The sequence below is a fragment of the Manis pentadactyla genome, chromosome 15 (genome assembly GCF_030020395.1).
Source record: "Manis pentadactyla isolate mManPen7 chromosome 15, mManPen7.hap1, whole genome shotgun sequence".
In the NCBI taxonomy this organism is placed as follows: Eukaryota; Metazoa; Chordata; class Mammalia; order Pholidota; family Manidae; genus Manis; species Manis pentadactyla.
In genome coordinates, this window is record NC_080033.1 from 45,141,845 (window position 1) to 45,169,314 (window position 27,470).

Below are 27,470 nucleotides of genomic sequence, written 5' to 3' on the forward strand. Positions count from 1 at the left end.
AGTGTGGTGTATATTTCTAGCCCAGAGATGTAGAAATTGAGGCAAAGAATGGTCCTGAAAAGTCAGTTGAGAGGATATATTTGGGATGCAATCTGGGATATGTCTTGATGCAGAGGCAGGTAGTGATGACATCTCAATGGGGACAGCGACTCTTATTATTTCAGCTCATACTGGGGCCAGAACCAAGAAAAAATAATTTAATGATCCATGTGAGAGATACAAGGAAGAGTTTGGGTACCTGACTCCTGGCAATACAGTGTGAACTTGGCAGGTCTTTTTCCTCTTTGGGTTAAACTAAATAATGCTAAATAACCTATAAGACCACTCACAAATCAGATCCTAGAATCTCATAATACAAAGTCTGTGTCCTCAAATAGTTTGTGATCTAACAGGGTGGTAAGACTTGAGTTCATATAAAGCAAGAGGTGGCAAGAGGGATTGAGACCAAAGGGAGAATATGGGTAGGGGCGCAATAATCTCCATCACCATATCCCTCACCTTATTTTGAGAGTCAAACACTTCTCCAGTTTTTACATCACATTGGGAGGACAAAGTGACGTACTTGAAAACCTCATTACTTATGTAATGTTATTCATTGCAGCTATTCACAAATGCTCCTTCCTATCCAGGGCAGAGTCAAGTTTTGTGGTATCAAAAGCTTACACAAGATACAAAAATATGTCTTATTTCACAAATTTTAAAAAGCACATGACCATGAAAACCCATGATATTGGCCTCTGCTGGGGACTTGAAAGGGGCCAGAGTAAGTGAGGGGACTGAAACTAAGCTTCATTAGTTTCATGATATATTCACCTTAGTTCCAGGATCATGAAAGAATTGCACTTCATCATTTCTTTTGAAGTTAGGCATGTGGCCAAATGACTTGATAGTGAAGGAAATGTGAGAAGTGATGAGCTCCACTTCCAGGCGGAAGATTTATGAGCCTGTGCATGATTCATCACTTCCCTTTTGTGCTGGCATGGGGGCTGTAGAAGCAACTGTCAGCGTAGCACCCCATTATCTAGGTCCCTGGGACTATATTAGGAGTTGAGCCCCACTGCCATTGGAGAATGAGCTATGAATGAAATAAACTTTTGTAGCATTGAACCACTGAGATTTGGGGGGCTGTTTGTTACTACAGCATATCCTAATGAAGCCTGACTGAAACAATACATTATGAAGTGCTTTCACAGGCAAAGCAACATTTCTTTCTGAGGAACCTAGGTATTTCTCATACACATTGTTCAGATAAAAGTCTTAGGCTCTGAGTGGTTAGGTATTTTCGGGAGGGTCAGTGATTACTGTAGGTAACAGGCCTAGACTAGGGCCCAGGATTTGACTCTCAAGCTTTATTTTGTCCACAGTAGGATATCGTCACCACAGTGGTTGATGAAATTCATTTGTATGGCATCTACCGTCCCCATTTTCTCCATCCCTGCCAAAGCTAAGGCTCCCCTGTGTGGCTAAGCCTCAGCTTCTTTGAGTCCTGGTCTCTGTAGGGCTCCATTCTCCTCAGGGTCAATGACAAACCTTACAGAGGGGCCACAGGAGAAGAGAATCCTTTCTAGAGGCCAGATAGATTGGAAATGTGTGCATTTTGAATGTAAAAATGTCTAGATAGTCCCACAGACTTCTCTTGTCTATTTACAGAGTGTAACTTACACTTGTCTACCCTATCTTCTCAACCCTTTTCCTAAACACATATACATACACATGAAAATCTGGGTTTAGATGAACTCTAGTAATTTAACTGGGTTTAAAGGAGCAGGCCTTGGTTTAAACTCTTAGTGGTCACTAAAACATCTGTTAAGTTAGTGAATGGGATGGTTTTAACCTGGGGAGAAGAGGTGTATCATAGTTCATTCAGGCTGCTCTAACGAAATACCACAGATTGGGAGGCATAAACAGGAGAGAATTATTTCTCAGAGTTCTAGAGGCTGAAAGTCTAAGATCAAGATTCCAGCCTGGTTGGGTTCTGGTGAAGGCCCTCTTATGGGTTGCAGATTGGCTACTTCTTGCTGTGTCCACATGTGGTGGAATGGACAAGGGAGCTTTCTTGGGCAGCTTGTGTAAGGGCACTATCCCATTCATGAGGACTCTGCCCACAAGACCTAATCTTACCTCCCAAAGGCCCCATCTCCTAATATCATCACCTTGGGAGTTAGGTTTCAACATACCAATTTTGGAGGGACATGAACATTTAGACCATGGCAAGGTAATTCAGGGCAAGAGTCACTTCCCTAGAAGTATAATATAAACCTCCAGGTTTACACCCTGTTCTAATGACAAGGTAATGGGAAACAGAGAGGTGAGAGGGAATGTGTGCATTTTGAATGTAAAAATGTCTAGATAGAAAAAGGAGCCCCTGTTTGTCTGAAGGGTGGTTAATACAGGGCACTGATTGAAACACTTCAGTACACGGCACACACAGCTGCCCAGATCATCTGGCAAGAGATCAGCAGGCTCAAGCTGAAATGAAAACCATCTGAAAAGCCAAGAAATATTGCCTGGAGAATTGCATTAGACAACATTACACTCAATGAAGTTTGGTCTTGTCAGTTACTTGCCCTGCCTTTGCCTCAGGAAGACTCTCTTAAATTGGACTTGGCAATGCTGGGGAAGGCTATTAGATGCATGGAGGGCTTTGCTTTGTGAGGATTGGGTCAGGCCCTGTAAACTCTCTGGGGGGCTTAGAAAGCCTTTCACTTACAGGTGGGAACTCATTGGTACAGGACTTACTGGAAGAGATATTACTGTTGGCTCAGTTTCCATCTCTGTCTCTTTCTCCCTGTCTAGCTCTCTGTCTCTGTCTCTCTCTGTCTCCCAAGCTCCTTAGCAATGTCTCTAATTCTCTCTCTCTCACACACACACACAACACATATACATACATGCTCTTTTCTCTCCTTTTCCGTTCTTCTCTTTTATCCTTGGAAGCCTGTCATTAGGTGAGACTTACCACACCCCATCTTGCTAAAGCATCATCCATGGTGACCCATATAGTGTGAAACACAAAACTAAACCGAAAGTTAAAACTCAGGGAAAATGGAATTTTTCTCCTGACTACACCCACCCTCTTCAAAAGCAATGACAAACCCAAATAATTTTTCAGTAATAAAATAAAATCCCCATGATCCAGAATAGTTAGAAAAAAATGTAATATTCTGCTTTAAAAGAGTACTGTTATATATACTACACACAGATTACCAACATCTAAATAATTATGCTATGGTGAAATCTACTGTATAAAAATCTGAAGACTGTTTCTGGTGATTCAGAAGACCCATCATGGTCTGGTTAGGCCTAGTTACATCACTATGAGTAATTCTCATTATTTAGGACTCCAACTGGGCAAATACAGGAGGCTGAGCCGAACCTTTGCTGACACGTGGACTCCCGGGAGGAAATTTATATATAATCTGTCTGGTGAAAGCTTGATTTCTTTGACATTTATCTCTTTCATGAAAGTAAAAGGCTGAGACAAAAATGTCTGTTTATTTTAGATTTACTTTTGTTTGGGTTCTGAGAAACAGGAGACATAATTCTCTGAGCTTCCTACCATCTTCCCAATGATTTTCTCATCTATCATTTCATGCTATTGTCCTAGCCTGCCTGTGTGGCTGGAAAGAGACAATTAGCATCTTTCCCACATATACAGATTGGAAAGCAGAGCTCCTATCATAAGAGCAGTGTGTTTCCCAGCCCCACCCCATTCCTTCCCTTTCTCCTCTCCCATCATCTATGCTGAGCCCCCTCTGTATCTTCATCCATTGCCTTTCCATCAAGAGCACAGTGGTACAAAGCTATGCTTCCTTCCTCCAGGTTCCATACCATGTGTCCCAACGCTCTGCCACTAGGGCAAATTGTTTGCAAGCTTGGAAGCTATTTCTAAAGAGGTAACACAGTGTAAGTAGAAGAAACCAGGAGTTGGGAACTTAAGACTCAAATCCTGGCTTCCCTGGAACTTATCAGCCCTTTACCAAGAATACTTTCACTAAATCCCCTGAGCTTTAGCTTCCTCAACTGCAAAATGGGCTTAGTAATCCTTCCCTGCCACTCTCACCAAGTTCTGATGTGGAATGGATGAGCTAATTGGCAGGGAAGGCTGTTCAGGGCTATCTGGATGAGCAGGCTTGGTCTTTATCTGTCCCTTGGACCCCCTATGTGGAGTTTCAGTGAGTGTCGGTCCTGGTGAAGAGGTATTGGAAGCTTGGTCGAAGATTTAGCATTTTTCAAATACTCAGCTGCCTGAGTGAAGAAGTGACTGTTAAAAACTCCATGCCAGATGAGGTTCAAGTTCATCTCTAGATGGGAGGCTGTTGAGACATGGAGGTCAGTTAGTCAGTATCCCTGGGAGATTGACCTGAACCTCTTGTATTTGCTCCCCTCACTCATTCTGACTCTTCAAGTGGGCAGGCCTTACCCTATAGAGCATCTGCAAACCCCAAAGGTGTGATTTGAGAACCTTCAGAAAGTGTTTCTGTTCATACTTGTTTCCCCATCCTTTCTAAATTCCATCACCAATGTCAGCACTGTCCTAAAGAATTTTCTGAGATTTTGGACATGTTCTATATCTGAGCTGTCTGCTACAGCAACAACTGGCCACGTGTACTTATTGAATACTTGAAGTGTGGCTAGTATGACTAAGGAATTGAATTTTAAATTTTATTTAGCTTTAATTACTTTAATTAGCCACATGTGGACATGAAGTTTAAAGTGTTTCTCCTTTTTGTTAAGGCATTGTATTAATTGCTTATGTATTACTATTTTTAAGCGAGGCTGTATGGCCAAAGATGAGGTTCTAGCATGTACATGGGTACAGGGGAGGGGAGAGGAATGGAAACTTGCCAGGAAGATCAGCTTGCTGGCTCCCACGAGACCTCCAGGGGAACATCTGGCTCTCAGTCTTACAGGCTCAGAAACTAGATTTTTTTAGGGTATGGAGAATCAAATTGATCTTCGAAGGTGTGAGCCCTTTAATCAAACTCCCAAAGCTGATGCAATCCATCAGAAAGCTAGCACATGGAGGTTCATGGAAACTAGTAACTACCCATTCCCTGGCATGTGGAGGGAGCAAGTAATTTTTTACGTGGAAAACAGAGTCTGAAGAGAAGGTGGTTTGGTGAGCATGGGCCCAAAGCTCGTGGTGATGGCTGATGGGGCTATCCAGAGGATAGGGCATGGGGATCTTATCTGTCCTGGGAATGGTCCAGTTGTGTTTCTGACACTATTCCTATTTTTTCCTGAATGTTTCTTGGGTGGTTATCAGCACTTTTTGCTTCTGACTATTTTCTAAGCTTTGATAGTTGACCAGCCCCACACCTGTTGACATATTCTTTAGTAATGTCACACATACAGTCAGGTTTCTATCCTGTATTTCACACCTGGGGGATATTTATCTCTCTAAGACAACTTGGCCCACCTCTGTTCTGCACCACTGTGGGTTGATGTCACAGTTTAACTGACAGAAGACAGTCTTATTTCCCTTGTTTCCAAAGTCTTGACTTGACTGCATGTATTTCCTGTGAAGGGTCGCATATTGATTAGTTACTGATGTCCATGTATGTTCCCTCTGAAAAATAGCCTGGTGTGATCAGGGGCTGGTAACAGAAGTGCTTACTCAGGCCAGACAGTAACTAAATGAGAAAAGCAGGCCTGATGGTAGACTGGTTGGTGAGGATGTCATAGAAGTAGACAGCTATAGCTTAGCTCAGGCTGTTTGTAGCCTTGCTAGAATGTGGGTCCAGAGTTGTTGGATCTTTTGATGTTAAAGAGAAGCTGAACATCTGAATATTAATATGGAATCTCTTGAGCTTTCAAAGTTGGAAATTACAATTGACCCTTGAACAACATGGGTTTGAACTGCATGGGTCCTCTTATATGTGAATTTCATACTACTTCATAGTACTATAAATGTATTTTCTCTTCCTTATGATTTTCTCAATCTAATTTTCTCTAGCACACTTTAATAAAATAATATGGTATATAATATGACATACAAAATAGGTATTGACTGTTTATGTTATTGGTAAGGCTCTGGCAACAGGAGGCTATTAGTAGTTAAGTTTTTGAGGAGTTGGAAGTGATGTGTGGATTTTCATCTGCACAGGGGGTCAGCACCCCTATCCCCTGCATTGTTCAAGGGTCATTAAAACCCAGTATTGGGGGGGGAGCCAAGATGGCGGCATGAGTAGAGCAGTGGAAATCCCCTCCCAAAACCACATATATCTATGAAAATATAACAAAGACAACTCTTACTAGAATAAAGACCAGAGGACACAGGACAATATCCAGACCACATCCACACCTGAGAGAACCCAGCACCTTGCAAAGGGGGTAAGATACAAGCCCCGGACCAGCGGGAGCCGAGCGCCCCTCCCCCCAGCTCCTGTCGGGAGAAGAATAGGCAGAGCGGGAGGGAGACGGAGCCCAGGACAGCCAAACACCCAGCCCCCGCCATCCGGGCCAGAGTGCAGACACAGTGCGTGCACGGAGGGGCTCTGGATACTAGGGAAACAGGGCAGCAAGAACAGTGAGCGGGAACCGGAGGCCTGGCGCCAGAGGACACCAGAAAAGTGAGCGACAATTTTTTTTTTTTTCCTGTTTTGTTCTGGCGAGCGCTTTTTGGAACTCTTAAAGGGATAGGGACCCCAATAATAGGGAAACAGGGCAGCAAGACCGGTGAGCACATGCCTGAGGCTGGCACTGGAGAATAAAGAAAAATGAGCGGCCACTTTTTTTTGTTCTTAATTTAAAATTTTTTTTTTTTTTTTTTTTTTGTGGTTGTTCTGTTTTGGCGGGTGCTTTTTGGAAGGCTTAAAGGGGCAGGGCGGGACACTTAATCCAGAGGTAGGGAATCCGGGGATCTCTGGGCACCCTAACCCCTGGGCTGCAGGGAGCAGGGAGGCCCCTTACGGAGATAAATAGCCTCCCGGCCGCTCCCCCTCCAACGCGACTCCACCACTTTGGAGCAGCTGCGCGAGTCAGGCCACGCCCACAGCAACAGCGGAGATTAACTCCATAGCAGCCAGGCAGGAAGCAGAAACCCTGTCTGCGCGCAGCTGCCCAGCACGAGCCACTAGAGGTCGCTGTTCTCCCAGTAGAGGAGGGCCACAAACCAACAAGAAGGGAAGTTCTTCCAGCCGTCACTCGTCCCAGCTCTGAAAACTATTCCTATCACCATGAAAAGGCAAAGCTACAGGCAAAGATCACAGAGACAACACCAGAGAAGGAGACAGACCTAACCAGTCTTCCTGACAAAGAATTCAAAATAAAAATCATAAACATGCTGACAGAGATGCAGAGAAATACGCAAGAGAGATGGGATGAAGTCCGGAGGGAGATCACAGATGCCAGAAAGGAGATTTCAGAAATGAAACAAACTCTGGAAGGGTTTATAAGCAGAATGGATAGGATGCAAGAGACCATTGATGGGCTTGAAACCAGAGAACAGGAACGCATAGAAGCTGACATACAGAGAGATAAAAGGATCTCCAGGAATGAAACAATATTAAGAGAACTGTGTGACCAATCGAAAAGGAACAATATCCATATTGTAGGGGTACCAGAAGAAGAAAAGAGAGGAAAAGGGACGGAAAGTATCTTGGAAGAAATAATTGCTGAAAACTTCCCCAAACTGGGGGAGGAAATAATCGAACAGACCACGGAAATACACAGAACCCCCAACAGAAAGGATCCAAGGAGGACAACAGCAAGACACATAATAATTAAAATGGCAAAGATCAAGGACAAGGAAAGAGTTTTAAAGGCAGCTAGAGAGAAAAAGGTCACCTATAAAGGGAAACCCATCAGGCTAACGTCAGATTTCTCCACAGAAACCCTACAGGCCAGAAGAGAATGGCATGATATATTTAATACAATGAAACAGAAGGGCCTTGAACCAAGGATACTGTATCCAGCACGACTATCATTCAAATATGGCGGTGGGATTAAACAATTCCCAGACAAACAAAAGCTGAGGGAATTTGCTTTCCACAAACCACCTCTACAGAACATCTTACAGGGACTGCTCTAGATGGGAGCACTCCTAGAAAGAGCACAGCACAAAACACCCAACATATGAAGAATCGAGGAGGAGGAACAAGAAGGGAGAGAAGAAAAGAATCTCCAGACAGTGTATATAACAGCTCAATAAGCGAGTTAAGTTAGGCAGTAAGATACTAAAGAGGCTAACCTTGAACCTTTGGTAACCACGAATTTAAAGCCTGCAATGGCAATAAGTACATATCTTTCAATAGTCACCCTAAATGTTAATGGGTTGAATGCACCAATCAAAAGACACAGAGTAACAGAATGGATAAAAAAGCAAGACCCATCTATATGCTGCTTACAAGAAACTCACCTCAAACCCAAAGACATGTACAGACTAAAAGTCAAGGGATGGAAAAACATATTTCAAGCAAACAACAGTGAGAAGAAATCAGGGGTTGCAGTACTAATATCAGACAAAATAGACTTCAAAACAAAGAAAGTAACAAGAGATAGAGAAGGACACTACATAATGATAAAGGGCTCAGTCCAACAAGAGGATATAACCATTCTAAATATATATGCACCCAACACAGGAGCACCAGCATATGTGAAACAAATACTAACAGAACTAAAGGGGGATATAGACTGCAATGCATTCATTCTAGGAGTCTTCAACACACCACTCACCCAAAGGATAGATCCACCGAGCAGAAAATAAGTAAGGACACGGAAGCACTGAACAACACAGTAGAGCAGATGGACCTAATAGACATCTACAGAACTCTACATCCAAAAGCAACAGGATATACATTCTTCTCAAGTGCACATGGAACATTCTCCAGAATAGACCACATACTAGGCCACAAAAAGAGCCTCAGAAAATTCCAAAAGATTGAAATCCTACCAACCAACTTTTCAGACCACAAAGGCATAAAACTAGAAATAAACTGTACAAAGAAAGCAAAGAGGCTCACAAACACATGGAGGCTTAACAACACGCTCCTAAATAATCAATGGATCAATGACCAAATCAAAATGGAGATCCAGCAATATATGGAAACAAATGACAACAACAACACTAAGCCCCAACTTCTGTGGGACACAGCAAAAGCAGTCTTAAGAGGAAAGTATATAGCAATCCAAGCATATTTAAAAAAGGAAGAACAATCCCAAATGAATGGTCTAATGTCACAATTATCGAAATTGGAAAAAGAAGAACAAATGAGGCCTAAGGTCAGCAGAAGGAGGGACATAATAAAGATCAGAGAAGAAATAAATAAAATTGAGAAGAATAAAACAATAGCAAAAGTCAATGAAACCAAGAGCTGGTTCTTCGAGAAAATAAACAAAATAGATAAGCCTCTAGCCAGACTTATTAAGAGGAAAAGAGAGTCAAGACAAATCAACAGTATCAGAAACGAGAAAGGAAAAATCACGACGGACCCCACAGAAATACAAAGAATTATTAGAGAATACTATGAAAACCTATATGCTAACAAGCTGGGAAACCTAGGAGAAATGGACAACTTTCTAGAAAAATACAACCTTCCAAGACTGACCCAGAAAGAAACAGAAAATCTAAACAGACCAATTACCAGCAACGAAATTGAAGCGGTAATCAAAAAACTACCAAAGAACAAAACCCCCGGGCCAGATGGATTTACCTCAGAATTTTATCAGACATACAGGGAAGACATAATACCCATTCTCCTTAAAGTTTTCCAAAAAATAGAGGAGGAAGGGATACTCCCAAACTCATTCTATGAAGCTAACATCACCCTAATACCAAAACCAGGCAAAGACCCCACCAAAAAAGAAAACTACAGACCAATATCCCTGATGAACGTAGATGCAAAAATACTCAACAAAATATTAGCAAACCGAATTCAAAAATACATCAAAAGGATCATACACCATGACCAAGTGGGATTCATCCCAGGGATGCAAGGACGGTACAACATTCGAACGTCCATGAACATCATCCACCACATCAACAAAAAGAAAGACAAAAACCACATGATCATCTCCATAGATGCTGAAAAGGCATTTGACAAAGTTCAACATCCATTCATGATAAAAACTCTCAGCAAAATGGGAATAGAGGGCAAGTGCCTCAACATAATAAAGGCCATCTATGATAAATCCACAGCCAACATTATATTGAACAGCGAGAAGCTAAAGGCTTTTCCTCTGAGATCGGGAACTAGACAGGGATGCCCACTCACCCCACTGTTATTTAACATAGTACTGGAGGTCCTAGCCACAGCAATCAGACAAAACAAAGAAATACAAGGAATCCAGATTGGTAAAGAAGAAGTTAAACTGTCACTATTTGCAGATGACATGATACTGTACATAAAAAACCCTAAAGACTCCACCCCAAAACTACTAGAACTGATATCGGAATACAGCAAAGTTGCAGGATACAAAATCAACACACAGAAATCTGTGGCTTTCCTATATACTAACAATGAACCAACAGAAAGAGAAATCAGGAAAACAACTCCATTCACAATTGCATCAAAAAAAATAAAATACCTAGGAATAAACCTAACCAAAGAAGTGAAAGACTTATACTCTGAAAACTACAAGTCACTCTTAAGAGAAATTAAAGGGGACACTAACAGATGGAAACTCATCCCATGCTCGTGGCTAGGAAGAACTAATATCGTCAAAATGGCCATCCTGCCCAAAGCAATATACAGATTTGATGCAATCCCTATGAAACTACCAGCAACATTCTTCAATGAACTGGAACAAATAATTCAAAAATTCATATGGAAATACCAAAGACCAATAGCCAAATAGCCAAAGCAATCCTGAGAAAGAAGAATAAAGTAGGGAGGATCTCACTCCCCAACTTCAAGCTCTACTATAAAGCCATAGTAATCAAGACAACTTGGTACTGGCACAAGAGCAGAGCCACAGACCAATGGAACAGACTAGAGAATCCAGACATTAACCCAGACATATATGGTCAATTAATATTTGATAAAGGAGCCATGGGCATACAATGGCGAAATGACAGTCTCTTCAACAGATGGTGCTGGCAAAACCGGACAGCTACATGTAGGAGAATGAAACTGGACCATTGTCTAACCCCATATACAAAAGTAAACTCAAAATGGATCAAAGACCTGAATGTAAGTCATGAAACCATTAAACTCTTGGAAGAAAACATAGGCAAAACCTCTTAGACATAAACATGAGTGACCTCTTCTTGAACATATCTCCCGGGCAAGGAAAACAACAGCAAAAATGAACAAGTGGGACTATATTAAGCTGAAAAGCTTCTGTACAGCAAACGACACCATCAACAGAACAAAAAGGAACCCTACAGTATGGGAGAATATATTTGAAAATGACACATCCGATAAACTCTTGACGTCCAGAATATATAAAGAGCTCACACGCCTCAACAAACAGAAAACAAATAACCCAATTAAAAAATGGGCAGAGGAACTGAACAGACAGTTCTCCAAAAAAGAAATACAGATGGCCAACAGGCACATGAAAAGATGCTCCACATTGCTAATTATCAGAGAAATGCAAATTAAAACTACAATGAGGTATCACCTCACACCAGTAAGGATGGCTGCCATCCAAAGACAAACAACAACAAATGTTGGCGAGGCTGTGGAGAAAGGGGAACCCTCCTACACTGCTGGTGGGAATGTAAGTTAGTTCAACCATTGTGGAAAGCAGTATGGAGGTACATCAAAATGCTCAAAACAGACTTACCATTTGACCCAGGAATTGCACTCCTAGGAATTTACCCTAAGAATGCAGCAATCAAGTATGAGAAAGACCAATGCACCCCTATGTTTATCGCAGCACTATTTACAATAGCCAAGAATTGGAAGCAACCTAAATGTCCATCGATAGATGAATGGATAAAGAAGATGTGTTACATATACACAATGAAGTACTACTCAGCCATAAGAAAAGGGCAAATCCTACCATTTGCAGCAACATGGATGGAGCTGGAGGGTATTATGCTCAGTGAAACAAGCCAAGCGGAGAAAGAGAAATACCAAATGATTTCACTCATCTGTGGAATGAATATAAGAACAAAGGAAAAACTGAAGGAACAAAACAGCAGCAGAATCCCAGAACTCAAGGATGGACTAACAGGTACCAAAGGGAAAGGGACTGGGGAGGATGGGTGGGTAGGGAGGGATAAGGGGGGGGAGATAAAGGGGGGTATTAAGATTAGCATGCATGGGGGGTGGGAGAAAGGGGAGGGCTGTACAACACAGAGAAGGCAAGTAGTGATTCTACAACATTTTGCTATGCTGATGGACAGTGACTGTAAAGGGGTTTATAGGGGTGACCTGGTATAGGGGAGAGCCTAGTAAACATAATATTCATCATATAAGTGTAAATTAATGATAACAGCAACAACAACAACAAAAGTCAGTTCCTGTGTGGTGACCTCCAATGAGTTCTACACAAGGGTATAAAGGGCATGTAAAAGTGTAGGCAAAGGGTCTGTTTGTGTTTATACAGAGGATCAAAGCCTGATTGGGCTACCCCAAAAATGAACTGAGATACGATATGAAAAAGAACTTCCAACATCAGCACTCTCTGGAAGACTCATGCCAGAAGATGATCATCAAAAAACCCCAACAAAGATCCACGCACTGCTACAGCTGTAGATGCACTCATCCCACCAGTTCCTGGACTTGCCATGGGAATGAAGAAGGAGATATCTAATCTGGCCTGTGCATACAGTAAAACAACAAATTTGACTGGATCTATACTGTTGGAACTCAACCAAGAATTAGGAGAAGTGCAAATTGTAGTGCTCCAACATCTTACAACTACAGACTATTTACTGTTAAAAGAACATAAGGGATGTGAACATTCCCCAGGAATGGGTTGTTTTAATTTGTCTGATTTCTCTCAGACTGTTCAAGTTCAGTTGGACAATATCCACCATATCATAGATAAGTTTTCACAAATGCCTAAGGTGCCTAACTGGTTTTCTTGGTTTCACTGGAGATGGCTTGTAATTACAGGTATGCTTTGGTTGTGTAACTATATTCCTATTATTTTAATGTGTGTGCGCAATTTAATTAGTAGTTTAAAACCTATACATGCTGAAGTACTCTACAAGAAGATATGTCAAAGAAATAATCAATCTTCCCATGTTTTCTTCCGCCTGCTACTTCTATAGCTTTTCTTCTTCCTTCCTAATTACAACCCTTAAATAGAATTCGTGCCTCATATCAAATTTACTGACTATCATAATTCTTCCAAGTGGTAAAGATACCTCAAGACAAATGCTGGGCATAGAAGACACAGGGCATAAATATGCAAAGAAGTAAAAAGCTAACCTTTTCAAACAATAAGGCTTCTCTCTCACTTACCAACTTTACATTTCCCTGTCTGGCCCCGGAAGATGACTGGTTAGCCAGAGACGGGTAAGATTCCTCAAGGGAGGAACAACCTAAGACAGGCACAGTCCCAGGGGGGCCATCAGGTGAGAAATTGGGGATCAACAGAGGTGAGGCTTAGAACCTCGCCCCCCCTGTTCTGAGAGAAATCTTCTGCATACGTGGATGTTTTATTGCCCTGGTCTAGCTTGGATTAACACATAGTCTACAGGCACACACCTGATCATCTACATTTGCTCTCTTACAACACTAAACTGTTTTCTACCTTTATCTTGTATCTACCTACCACTTCAGCATTTTATTAAAAATAATAATAATAAAGAGAGAAATGTGGTATCCACATATAAATCAAGTATAAAAATCAAAGGAGTATTCATATTTGAACTGTTTATAGTTCATAATGCATGAGCAAATCCGAAAGTTTCTGTGATGACTGCCCTTGTACTGTTCACCATGTAACTTATTCACTATGTAAGAATTTGTTCTCCATGTAAGAGCTTGTTTGTTAGGCTTCAGAAGATTGGAGACTGACGAAAATTAGGCTTGGGGTGGATTAATGATTGTGCATTGAGCATTGACTCCCCTATACAGAATTTTATTGTTGTTAACAACCATTTGATCAATAAATATGAGCGATGCCCTCACAAAAAAAAAAAAAAGTACACACTTCCAATTGTAAAATAAATAAGTAACTGGGATGTAATGTATAGCATAAACAATATAGTCAAAATATTGTAACAACTTGGTAGGGTGATAGCTGGTACCTAGAATTATCATGTATATAAATGTTGAATCACTGTGTTGTACACCTGAAACTAATGTAATGTAGTACTGTGTGTCAATTACCCTTCAATAAAAAATAATTATCTACAAAAAAAAAAGAATATATGAAGGATCCTTATATAAAAAAAAAAAAAAAAGAAAGAAAGAAATCCAGGACATCCTTATGCACTATTACTAGAGGCCATGTTCTCCATTCCACATTCAAGAAAAGAATCTGGTCAAATGGAATACTTAGAAGATACTAAAAATTAAAAGTAGCCGTAGACAAACCTAATTCTACCAGTGAAAACCCAAATAACAATCTATTACTCATCTGTAAGAGTTCTGAGATAAACAAGTTGCATCTTTTAATTGAACCCAGTAAATGGAATTGAGATTCATCAGAGTAAAGCCAGTTGCCCTGTGATGCTTAGAATGGGTTCACATTTGCAAATGGTGTTGCCTGATGTAGCAGAAAAGGCAAAACAAATGTAGGTTTGAATTTCAGATCTGCCATTGACTGACCTTGGTCAAGTACCCTTCTGATTCTCAATTGTTCCACACAGCGGAGAAAATGATACTAAGTTAGAGATACTGTGCAAAATGTATGAAACAGTGCCTGGCACAGAGACTTAGAAGTTGCTTTTTTATTGTTATTAATGATCTGGTACACTACTTTTCCATCAAATACCTCTAATATTATAATGAATATAAAGACCCTATTAAATTTGAAATAATAAATAAAAGCATAAAACGCCTTAAAAAAAAATAACCCAGTATTGGATACAAGCCTAACTAAATTCAAAACCAAGTTGGACTTAACTCATGATCACCATCTTGGGGTTTCTGGCCATCATGGGCTTGCCTGGCCTGGAAACCTGCCATGCTGGCTTCCAGCCCAAACTCTACCTCTAAACCACCATGCGGTCTTTGGGAAGCACATCCCCTCTTGTTGCTCAGACTTCTCTGTAATTTAAGAGTGTCAGGTGGGACAATCTTTAAATTTCCTTCTTTCTCTATATTAGTTGGCTAGAGCAGCCATAAATAAACAACAGACTAGGTGACTTAAACAACAGAAATATATTACTCACAGTTCTGGAGGCTAGAAGTCCAAGACCAAAGTGTTGGCAGGATTGGTTTTTCTGAGGCCTTTCTTCTTGGCATCTTCTTTTCACTGTGTGTTCTCTCACATGACCTTTTCTCTGTGCATGTGCATCATTGGTATCTCTTCTTATAAGGCCACCAGTCCTGCTGGGTTACGGCCCCACCCTTAATACCTCATTTAACCTTAATTACCTCTCTACAGGCTCTGCCTCCAAATACTGTCACCCTGAGGGCTAGGGCTTCAACCTATGAATTGTGGGGCTGGAGGCCACAATTCAGTCCAGAACACACTCTCAGAGTCTGTACTTTGTTGACAAGATCATGACTCTGACAGCTGTCTTCTCCTTGCCCCTCCAGACCCACCTTACACCCCCTCCACCTGCCCCATGCCTGGGAGGCTGCCTTCTCTGGATGACATCAGTGGGCTTCTTTGCTCTCTGGCTTTGGTTATGTTCAGCCACAATGGGGGGCGGCGGGCGGTGAAGAAGTAGAGAAGAGGGAGAGAGGAGAATGGAGTTGTGTTATTTTTTCCCTTCAGCAGCCTTGCTCCAAGTTTGCCTTTGGCTTTCTGTGTCCCTTGACTTAAAGTCACTCTTCTTGTCAGACAGCTTCTCTGTCTCTAAGTTCCCCTCTCCTTCCCAGGCCCTCAGACCTGGGGTGGTATTGCCTCTACTGTTAGGTACCACAAGACACAGCACTGCCCCCCCGCAAGGCTTCCCTGGGGAAGGCTTCCCTATGCCCTACCACACTCTTGGGAAGAATCCCTGTATTACACTTTTCTCAAATCACCCAATTGTGGGTGCTGGGATTCTGGTACTACCAGAGTATGAGGGAATCTCATCAGCAGGTCGTCTGCCCACCCCCTCCCTTTGTATCCTCACTCTCCTTGCTGCAATTTCTAGACAGCCTTACCTCAGCCAGAGGCTTGGCTGGCTTCTCTCGAGCCACACATTCTTTCTCTGAGGTGAACCACATCATGACTCTTGCTCTCTGAGTGGATTTGCTATTATCCCATCACAGTCCCTTTGGACAAGGGTAGAAGGAAGAGCTAGTTGGAAAATGCAGCTCCCTGCAGCTGGGCTCGGTGCTCTGCCTAGCTGAAACTGTGTTAGCTCCTTGACCACTTGCCCCAAACAAGGAGGCATTTCTTTAGGGACTGTAGAATGTGTTTTAAATTCTACATTTAATTTACCCCGTTCTCTCCCATGATCACAAACCTCTGGGAATAGACCAGGGTCACTCCTTCATCCAAAATACCCACATTGACAGCCTCCTCCCCCCTTATCAAAGTTCTCTTCACTCAAGTTTCAGGCACTGTGCTGGTTATAGCTATAGATGAATATGGCAAAGTTGGGAATGCATTTACTATCCAGAGTAAAGGAAAGGAAGACAAACACACAGAAGACAGTTACAATAGAAGATGGGGGTGGAATAAAGTAAGCACTGAGTTAGTCAAGTGCTATGGGTTGTGTGCAGCAGCACAGGAGACTGGTTTAAAGGTGAGGGCCCCAGGTTCAGGCTGCCTGTGTTCAAAGCCTGTTTCACCACTCCGTAGTTCTGAACATCTTGGGCAAGACTTGTTAAACTTTGGTTTCCTAATCTGCAAAGTATGGACTGTGTTAGGTTGTTTTTGCTAGGAAAAAGTGATGTCTAATGCCTGGAATGTGCTTAGGCCAGTGCCTGGCATATCCTAAATACTGACTAAATGTTAGCTTTTATTGTTACTTAGCAAAAATTGTACAAAGGAATGGAGCTTGTGGTGGCCTTGAAGATTGGGAAGATTTTATGAGAAGGGAGAGATCATTCCAGAAGGACAGAGGAACATGGGTAAAGATACAAGGATAAATTTGTTTGGGATTATTAATCAATTCAGCTTGCATATGAGGGGATGTTTCATCAGGAAAAACAGGAAGAGCTTGTTGAAACCATTTTCAAAAAGGATGCTGAATTCCAGGCTGAGGGGTTTGTATGGGATTCGGTAGGCAATGAAGAGCCATTAAAAACAAGGATTTTAAGCAGGGTTGAATGCTTAGGTAAACTTTAGGAACATTGAACAGCTTTGTGTAAGATGGGTTGAAGGCAGAGGGGGAAAAAATGTGGAAAAGCAGGCATCAAGCTATATTGTCCAGGAAAATAGTAACAAGATCTGTCTTAGGAAAAGCTGATATATTATGGTCAAACTCCTAACATCTGTCAGAACTGGTTTGGCAGGAGGCAGAGCAGCTGCAAATTGATGTGTTTAGACCATTCACAGTTAGGAGACAATTGGAAATTAAAAGGGGGAACTTAATCCTAATGTCAATCAATGATAAAGTGACTCTCACTTTATAAAATTTGATTTGAACATGTATTTTTCAGAAGCAAAACTAGAGCCCATCTATGTTGTCAACAAGAGGTGTTAGCAGTAAGGACTCAATAACCCTTTACTGGAGACAGGGTCAGTGGTGGGACATAGATGCACATGCTCTTATGTGGGCAGCCACATAGAGCAGCACGTGGCAGGAACTCGCACAGCTAATGACTGTCTTCAAAGAGCACATCCACATGTTTGTTCAGCCCCCCTCACAACTCCTGCCCTGTTCTGACGATGAAGTCTGCTAACATTTAGTCAGTGTTTTATTTAGAAAGATAGTTTCTTGGCTGGTATTTTCACTTGTAGAAGCTGACTGTCCAAAATGTAGTGGGAAATTGCCCTGAAACCAACATACCAGGCCAAGGAAGGTACAGAATAGGGCCAGATTATTTTCCCTGAGAAATTTGGTTAGTCAGGAAAAACAGTCTTTAGGGATTGAGCCAGAACAAAGAGCCCTAATCCCTCATACTCACCTAGAGTGAGGAAAGATCTATGAAGAATGGTCAGCTGGGGGCTTAGCCACAGGACATTGAAAGGAAACCCAAGTATATAATCCAGAAAGACCTCTAAACACTTACATCCCTTCGATGAGCCACACATCCAGGGGAGTGCACCTTCAGATGGAGATGAGAAGAGGATGATTTCCTTGCCACAGAAAGCCAGAATTTGTCCAATTGGTCAAGGTGCTTTTCAGAACCCAAGAGTCCTTCTCTGTAAAGTAGGGGTGAGGCAGCTGTCAGCTAGGCATCTGGGAAGACCACCTCCAAAATGGCTATAAGGAGCTGTCCGTGGTGCTGTAGTTTTCTTTGCTTGAGCCCATTGGACAGTTTCTATTAGCTTTTCTATGACAGGTGCTGCGCAGGGTACTTTACACACATTATGTCCTTTAATCCTCGTGGCAACCCTGCAAGGTTAGTTTTGTAATCAGCAGCCTTGTTTCTACAGATGAGGAAACCAGGGCTCCAAACTTCACTTCCTGCCTTGTCCAGTTTAAATGGTCTGAATAAGTTCTTAAGACATCAGATTTGAGGACTTCCAGCCTAAGAAAGAGAGCATACCTGTTTAGCCTTTTTTTCTGGTCTGTGTAAGGGGATATCATTCCTTTCAAGGATGGTGCTGGTCGAGATATAAAGGCAACAGACTTTATTTCACAGGGGAGTCTTTAATGAGAAAGATTAAGCACGTATAACCATATTTTAGACTGTTGATTAGAAAGGAGTACAGGAACTTGAAACATGTTTGTCAAAAAAGAATGAAAAATTAATCCCTCCTAATTAGAGGAAAGCAAATCATGGCTTTTCTTGAAGATTAGAAAAGCATTATTATTATTTAACAGTTTTCTCTTTTTCTTTTCTTGGCTATAAGGTGAAAAAATAAATAGGTTCTAAGACAGACAAGATAGAGGGCAAATAAATGCTCATTTTTCATTAAACTGGAAGAAATCTTTGCTAGGGAAGTTGAAACTATAATAAAAGAACATGCACATGAGCTTATGATGCGAACATCTCTAAATCTCAGGACCTGAAACAGTATTGGGGTTGAGAAGGGGTTTTTCTTAAACTCTAATATTACAAGAACTCAAGGGGAGAGAAGCACAGTACTTGAGCTAGAACTAGGGCTAAGAACCAAGTCAGGAGTTCTTGGCCTGAGTCCATAGACCCTGGGGGTGAAAGGAAGTGGGAAGGTTTATAAATGGGCTACAGGGATTCTGGGCATACCTTCAAAATGTTGTTTACAGATGCATTTTTATAGGAGGGGGTTGATAACTTCCAAGAAATATTCAAAATGTCTGGGAATATCAATAAAGAGTCACTGGTTTAAATAGTTACTTTAGAAAATTAGGCCTCAATGAGCAAAGCATCTAATTATTCCTTCATATTTATATTTCTGGGTTTGAAATAAGCAGTCTGTTTAAGTATGGCATTTATGCAAATTCAAATTAATGCCTATGTTTATACATTTTAATAAAGAGTTCTAGTTTTATAGGAAACACATCTAATTAGGTAGAAACAGTGTGTTGTTTTTCCAATTGGATTTATTCCTCAAGGGAGCCTATAAAGTGAAAGAAGATATCAGTCAGTCCGGAAACATCCGATGAGAACTCACAATGTGGGAAAGTCTATCACTCACCTGCCTGAAATTCAATAAAGCTCCCTACGTAACACATTCACATTCTAGTACAAATGCTGGAGGTCACTCTCTGTCTCCATCTATCACGAAGTGGCCTATTAACATTGCTGAGACAGAGAGCTGGGAAAGTACTAAGTGTGGCCCACACTTCTTTTTGCCCCCTCAGCAAAATTGGTAACTGCACTCTGATTGCCAGATATTTCACTCCACTTGGTACAGTTAAGAATCAGGGCTCAGCTAGATTTTTAAAGCCCATGGATTCAACCTGGAGGAAGAATGGCTGAGTTCCTTAAAAATTCTACTCTTTCTGAGCTCCAATCCTTCATCTTTTCCTGACTCTTACCATATGGTAATTTAAAAAGCTGTGGGGTGTGTGAGTGTGTGTGTGTGTGTGTGTGTGTGTGTGTGTGTGTATGCATGCACACGCATTTAGGCATGTGTGAGTGTGTGGCAACACCATCCATGAAGAACATTTGACTTCTCACAAGTGTCTTTGACAGCTCAGTGAGCTGATATAACCCAGAAAACATATGCTGTTATTTTGGGTAGAGCAGAAAAGCAAATATCGTTTAGTTATCTCAGAGTTTCTCCTGAAAAGAGCTAACTGCACAGAAAGCAAAAAGGATAGGATCAATAGGCTGTTATCCATAGGGTCCCAGAAGCTTTTGGGTACCTAGGAGGGTGGGGATTCTACAAATGTAGCAGACGTAAAGGACACAAACCCTCCAGCACTGTCATTTCATCTGAAGACAGGCATGTATGAACTGGAGGCAGCTTTGACCTGGAATGAGCCCAATCCTATATGATGAAGCAGGCTTGAGAACTACAGATCAGGGTTTTCAAAGGGCACAGCAGCCATGGTGGTCAACACCTCACTACCCAAGAGTGGGGTATCGGGCATGGTGCTGGGCCCCAGGGTGTCAGGTCTTAGAACTGGGAGGGTCCATGGAGGCCATCCAGGCTAACCTCCACAGGGATCACATGCATAATCTAAGCCAGAACAGGGCTTGGAACAAAGTATCTTGACTGTCCAGTCATTGCTTTTGTCACTGCCCTGCATGTATTAAGTCCTACTCCCAACTCTCTTATTTCTTACTCTATTTCCCCGACTCAGGTGGGGATGAGGCCAGAAGCTATTCATGACTTGTGTAGTTCCACAGTGGGAAGGACTTGGACAGTTTATACTTGTTGGCTGGCCACACTCTACTAGGAAGCCAGTAGGTATAAAATCAGCTCAATTGATATGCCAGCTATCCTGGTAGCTACAGAAACCCCTGGTGATAAAATAGCAAACATGGAGCATGTGCCAGTAACTAATCTAGTGCTTCATATATGTGATGTCATTTAATTGACCCAAATTCCCATGTTTTAAGCACTGTTACTCTCCCTGTTTTATAGACAAGGGCATCTCTGAAGAGAGAAGTTAAGTAACATGCCTAACATCACAAGTGGCAGAGCTGGGACTCACACCAAGACAGGCTTCTGTATCTTAGCCACTCTTTCTTGGCTCTTAGCCACTATTTCTCAGTTCTTGGAACTGTCTCTTGGTTCTTGGAGCAAGGTGTTAGGCTCTCCTTTTTCTGTATAGTTGTCTGTCCCCCAGACAAACCCCTATCCTTGTTTACCCAAACTCTCATCTGCTCAAAGGCAAAAGGAGGGAAAGCAGTGGGCATACAACAGAGAATACATCAAAGTGAGGGCTCCAAAGTCAGCTTTGCTTGGGTGGCCCATTTCTCCACTACTTCACACAAGCCAGAATGGTGCTCTTAGTGGCAATCTCTGTTTTCTCCTTTGAATCCTACATGACTGCTCAGCAGGAGAGAAAGGTTATTCATAGTGCTGACTGCTGACACAGGTGAGGATAGCAACCCATGGAGAGAATGGAAGGAGCATCATTTCTGAAGAGGCATGGGCTGACCACATCCTAGCAAATGGTGCCCCTCTATCCACAACTCAACTCCTAAGGCAGGAAGCCCTTTTTGGTGTATAGTAACATCTCTTAGTGCTCAAATCTGGGGATATTGGGACCTGCATTGTTGTAAACTTTCATGTGATCCTAAATAAAACTGCTGCTGTCTCCTCAAATTAAAGAACTGAGAGTACCCAGCTTGTAAGCCAATGAACTGGTAGTTTATTTTATCATGAACTTCATGACTTCTTGCTTATAGTAAATTACAAGCTCTTAATGAGCTATTTAAATATTAATGAAAAGCTAAACATTATCTTTCCAACTCCTTGACGTAAATTTGTGAGTCAGTGAAATGAAGTTATATTACATTCCCAAGAAGGGAGAGAAGAAAAAATGATGATGAGCATTTCCCCTTTCCTAGTGAATTCTGACAGCATCTTATTCATGAGGCTAAATCCAAATGTATTACATTTCAGCATTTAATGATAAAGTTTGACCTCAGGAATGAGGTGTACAGGAAGAAACTTGGGATCATGGTCTCAGATGGTCCCAGCTGTCCTGGGTAGAAGTCAACTGTCAGCCAAGAACTAACTCATACATAGCACTAGCCAAACAGTGACACCACTAGGACTTGGTCAGAATTCCATGGATGCACTGGAAGCTGATGTGTAAGACTCAGGTGTTTCTTCACCCCTCTCCTCCATCCCACTTAACATGCCTCTCTCCTGTAGAATCATGAAATGTTAGAGTTTAAAGTAACCTTAGAGATACTATACATTGTGCAGATGGAGAAACCGTGGCTCAGTGAAGGAGAATAACTTACTTAAGTTCACATTGCAAATTACCAGCAGAGCTGGGAATCCAGGTCAGCTAATACTTTGGGGTGATGCCTGTAACCCTTGTCCAGCTCCCTGTGAGTCTTCCCCTGGAGGTTGGAATAGGATCGATTCTTGCACCCATTAACTCTGAGCTATGATCACACTCTCTCACCTAATAGCATCTTCATGAGCCCATCAATATTAATGGGTGGTGAATGTGTAGACTTTGCTACAGCTCATAAATGCAATGGAGGCCACACTTTAACCCAGAAAAATGCGCAGTTTAAATTCTCTGGAGACTTATTTAGGCTTGATTCATGCATTCTTTAGTCTCTAGTCTTTCAGCAAAGCAATGAGCTCACAGCTGGGAATAGTGACTGGTCTGTTGAAGAGAATGTAGAACACATTGATGCTGGCCTTCAGGGACATATTGACAGTGGTTCAGAGGGCTGCCCCCTGGGAGACCTGCTCAAGAGACAGGTACCAACCCTCCCACAAGCCCTGCTGCCCACCTTTCTCTTTGGGGCCCCTCACTTTCTAATCAAACTGGAGGGCTTTTTATTACTTCCCTCACCTACTCCCTGCTGTCTTGTGTCAATGACCTTGATCATGATTTTCTATTTTTCTTCCATGCTTTGCACCCAAATATGGATATATTCAAGTCCTACCCTTGTGGCCTACCCAAATTCAAGTAATTGTGCCATTTTTATGTAACATACCAATGTCTTTGATGAAATAGATTTTTTGCATGGGCTGTTTCTGATCCACTTTGCTGTGTTCTTTGGCTTCTGGCACAGTGCTTTATACAGAGGTATTCTTCATTATGTTTAAGTTGGATGAATGATTAAAGAAATGACTGAATAGAAAAGCATTTCTTCCCATAAACTTTTACTAAATCAAGGACCACAGAAACTGATGTTTTGTCATCCAGTTTTTAAAAAGTGTTTTTAAATGTTCTACTGCTACATTACAAAACCACCCCAAAAAGTAGTGTCTTAAAACACCAAATTATTATTTATAATAGTATAAATTGGTTCATTCTGTGGATTGAGTGAGCTTAGTGGGGTTTTCACTTGAGGTTGCTCATACATTTGAGTCATATGGACGGAGCCTGGGGCTGCAGTCATCTGAAGGATCAACTGGGCTGGATGTCCAGGGTGTGCACTCACAAGGCTGGCAGTTGATGCCCGCTGTTGGAACACATTCACTTGTTGACTGGACTAGACCACCTACACTTAGCCTCCCCTTGTGGCTTGGGCTTCTCACAGCATAGCAGCTGGGTTCTCAGAGCATCCTAAGAGCAAATACCCGAAGAGAGGCAGGAGGAAGCTGCAAGGTTTCTTATGGCCCTGCCTCTGAGTGTCACCTCCACAACATTTTACTGGTCAGGCAGGTCACTAAGGCCAAGCCATTTATAAAGGCAGGAAGTAGCACAGGTGTGCAGAGAGCGAAGGCATCAGTAGAGTCTGTTTTCAGAGACTATCCAGCTATCTGGCAACCGCATTATCCTGGAGAGCAACCTACCTCTATGAGCTCACCCGGTGAGCTGCTGCACTGCTGAGCGCTGGGGACGGCTTTAAAACTAGGAAATATTTTGGGAAGGTAGGTGGCAGGAGGAAGGGGAAGAAGAAGACCTGGGAGAGAGTATGAAGGGTGCAAACTGAGGATATTAGGGAGAGGGTGTGGGTGGGTGAGTGCTGAAGGAAAACTTTGCCTACTTGTTTTATTGGCTCAATGTATGTTGGGGGTGAGTTGGAGAAACAAAGCAAGTACAGTTGATGAAAGTACTGCAAAATGTATTTATTATTTAAATCATACGATTATAAGGATTATTTTTAAAGACAAAAAAGCACCCTTAGTCCAACCAACTGGGTACAATTGTGTTCATTTTTCTTTTCAATTTAATTTCTCCTGATGTAAATTTTACATCTCTGTCATCCTGCTTTGCATGTGGGTTCTCTGCTTTTCACCCAGACTCACTTTATAAGTGTTTCTCCATGTTAGTTTGCTCTCTTTGCCTACATTGTATTAAGAGGCTGCAACCCATTCTGGCTAAGGGATGTTTGTTATGGGCCAGTGAACTGAGCACAATTAGCAAGAGGGATTCGGGCCCCCTGTGGTCCTGTGACCCACTGGAGAATGGGTCAGGCTCTGGGAGAGTTGAACCTGGCCCCTCCAAGCTTTGGAGAACTGTCCCTGCTCCGGATGTCCCACTGGGATGCAACCCTTATGGTGCTGCATCAATGTATGTAGCTGCCAGCAGGAAATACTCTTCCTTTAAGGAGGAAGGCAAGTCAAGTTTCTCTTCCTTCTTTCTTCAACCTTCCAAGGGGCTGTTGGTTTCTTAAAACAGTTAAGCTAGGCACAAAGGTTTAGATTTCTCATCTCTTACAAGGGTTTACATTTCTTCCGGAAAGAGGATTTAATTTTACTGCTGTAGCGATTTTTTTGCCGCAAGAATCTGCTTACTTCTTTTCCTGATACTGAGATGCCAGACTTGGCACAATCTGGGCAAGTGGGGGGCATCCCCCTCCAACTGCAATGCCCTCTGCTCTCTGCTCATTTAAATCCTACTTTAAACCATTATATGTGCTTCTTGAAGCCTTCCCTGACTTTTCACACCCACAGTCAGGTTTCTGACATCTTAAAACATGTACTGTTAGCTCATAGTCAATTCTTCTAGAAGATGATGCCATGAACACAGATCCTTGACTGGAAATCAAGATTCTTCAAATCTTGACCCATTGCTAACCATTTGTGTGACCTTGGCTATGTCTGTGCACCCCGTGGGCTTTAGCTTCTCCCATTTAAAAATGAGGGGTTGATATTCCATTGTTTCTTCCAGCTATGATTTTGTGATCAGAGTCCTTTGACCTTGGACGTCACTGTTTACATCACTCTTGAGACTGTGGAAATTTGTTTGGTCAATTCATGCTCATTCTCCCTAAGTGACCCTGAGTCTTCCTATACATAAGACTTCATCTGAACAATCTTGAAATGTGTATTATTGTTGAAAACATGGGTCAGATCTCCTCCACATTCTGCCTCCTTCTCTACCCCCTATTTATCTGCTTCTTTTCATCCAATAAGTAGACTTCAGACCCTGCTCTATCTTTTGGTTGAAGCTCTGAGTCTCCGATTGTGATAAAGTACAACAAACAGAAGCATACTTCATACTTCAGACACTCTATTACTGCAACATGTCACATACCAATGCCAACAGAATGCCCACAAACCAATTTGATTTTCTTTTGATGAGGCAGAGATGCAAGGCAATGCCTGCTCTCAAAGGGAGATGTGATTAGCCGGAGGGCAGCTGAGTCCCTGCTATCTCTGTCACCAGAGCATGAAGGCCCATTGCAAGGACAAGCAGTCTGTCCTGGAAGCCCAAGCTTGCTCAGCTCAAAACTGCTGGAGACTTTGATTGTGCTAAAAAAAGATTATAGAAACATTATTGAAGGAGATGGACATGATTTGGCTTAAAATCAGAAAAAGCCAGAGTTTCCAAGGTGGTTTTTATGTCCTAAAATGTGATGTCCTCTGAAAACGCTACTCTTCTGGTTGGCCAGTGGTCACCAAATGATAGAACCTTCTCAAATCCAGTCAAACCCAGCCTGCCTTTCTGACTTAATTCCACCACATTCTCTCATCCTTCCTCTTGAGGCACATATCCTATACTTCTCTGCCTCTGGTACCTATTAGCATTCTTTTCACTCTTAGAGGCAAAAAGGACATCAAATGATGCCTCTACTACGGACTTTGCAGTCTGAATAACTTGGGTTTAAATTCCAACTCTTCTAGGTCTAGGGCAGGTTACTTAGTTTCTCTAAGCCTCAGTTTTCTCACTGGAAAAATGGAGCTAATAATACCAGCATTGCAGGGCGGTTGTAAAGATTATATGAGATGACAGAAAGCTCGTAGCACTGGTCCCAGTGCTTGACATTTATCAGGGGCCCAATGAATGGCATTAACTATTATTTCCCTTAGGTACACCTTTTTGGGGCACTAACATAGTACTATATTTATGTAGACATGTAACTTATCCCACTGCTAGATAGAAAACTTCTTGAAGGTAGGAATCATCTAGCACTTGTATCACTTTCCATGCCAAGCACAGAGCTTTGAACAGAGGAGATTCTTAATATATTTTGTTCAGATGAATTCACTATGTCGTTTTTACCTGCCCTTTTCCTCTTGGTAATAACAAAGAGAGGAGAAAGTCAATAGGAAAGACATTGATTTATGTGTTTTATGGAAAGACAGGAGAAAGACATTGGAAAAACAGCAAGAAATAACCTCTTTTCACAGTTTTAGGCCACACTGTATGCAGTTCAGCTTTGGGGTTTTGTCTCTTAAACTGTAATCCTTCGGAATGGAGAGGGGATGGAAACATGACCTTTCACATGTAATTTTGGTATTTAGCACTTTGCAGGCACTTGCTGAATATTTAAGTGCATTGCTATGCATGATACAAGCTTATAAAGTGAGAGATCAGGGAGCAGAAAGACAATTTGGTAATGGATTTCGTCTCAGACAAATGCAAGAGAAAGGCTGCTTAGAGGTCGTAAAGCTCACTACTCCAGCCCCATTCTGAAATCCTGTTCTCTCACAAATGTGCCTGTGGAGTTTCTGGGTCTCATTTTTGTCCTGAGCCCCTAGGCCTGGCCCCTGACAGTGGAGGGAGAGGCCTGGTGGTTGGCAGCCCCTCCCCTGGTATGCCACAGCAAGGTCTTGGGGGCAAGAATTACCTACATTCTTCTCAGGAGGAGTGGTCCAGGCTGTGAAGAAGCTGCCACCCAAACTGACTTTGGGCTCCATGTTGGTGAGCCTGGCAAGGTAAAGAAAGCTTTGGGCTCAACAAAGGCAGTGTGGCTCAGTGGTTAGAATGAGCATGGCCTTGGAGTCCCAGCTCCACCCCTTCCTTACTTGTGACCTTGGGCAAGTTATTCAATGTCTTTGAGCCTCAGTTTCCCTATCTGTCAAATGGGGTGTGATAGTCAGATGCC